This window comes from Dipodomys spectabilis, unplaced genomic scaffold (genome assembly GCF_019054845.1).
Source record: "Dipodomys spectabilis isolate Male_0828 unplaced genomic scaffold, ASM1905484v1 ptg000708l, whole genome shotgun sequence".
In the NCBI taxonomy this organism is placed as follows: domain Eukaryota; kingdom Metazoa; phylum Chordata; class Mammalia; order Rodentia; family Heteromyidae; genus Dipodomys; species Dipodomys spectabilis.
Window position 1 is genome coordinate 73,792 of NW_024871385.1, and position 693 is coordinate 74,484.

Below are 693 nucleotides of genomic sequence, written 5' to 3' on the forward strand. Positions count from 1 at the left end.
ATTGCATGCCAGTGGGTCATATCTATAATCCTAGCTACTTAGGAGGTTGAGATCTGAGAATCACAGCTCAAAGCCAGTCCTGGCAAGAAAATCCATGAGACTCTATCTCCAATTAATTACAGGAAAAAATAGAAGTGGCACTGTGGCTCAAGTAGTAGAGCACTAGCTTTGAGCAAAAGGAGCCCAGGAACAGTAACCAGGCCAAGAGTTCAAGCCCTATGACCAGTGCAAAGAAAAAAAAAACCCCAAAGTCTTTGTTCAGGTTAGAGTATAATTTGTTGCCCACTAAATTCTCTTTTTAAGATGGATCTTCACTCCTAGTCACAAAATCGTCTGTTACCTAGCTTGAATTAGTGCAATCCCTTCAGTAAAGGAGGAAGTGCTGTGTTGCTTATGAAACTTTACTCTTTCAGGATTTTATGTATGACTTTGCAGTGCTCTAGGATGAAGTGAATTACAGGAAACCTCTAAAGTTGCTGTTTGTGTGCTGCAAAAACTACTGGTGCTGTTTTGTTTCCAGGCTCACCCTAGGGCTGGGAAGGTGGCTCAGTGGTAGAGAGCTTGCCTTGTAGGCATGAGGCCCTGGGTTAGATTCTTTAGCACCACATAAGCAGAAAAACAAAGCCAGAAGTGGCACTGTGGCTCAAGTGGTAGAGCGCTAGCCTTGAGCTGAAGAGCTGAGGGACAGTGCCC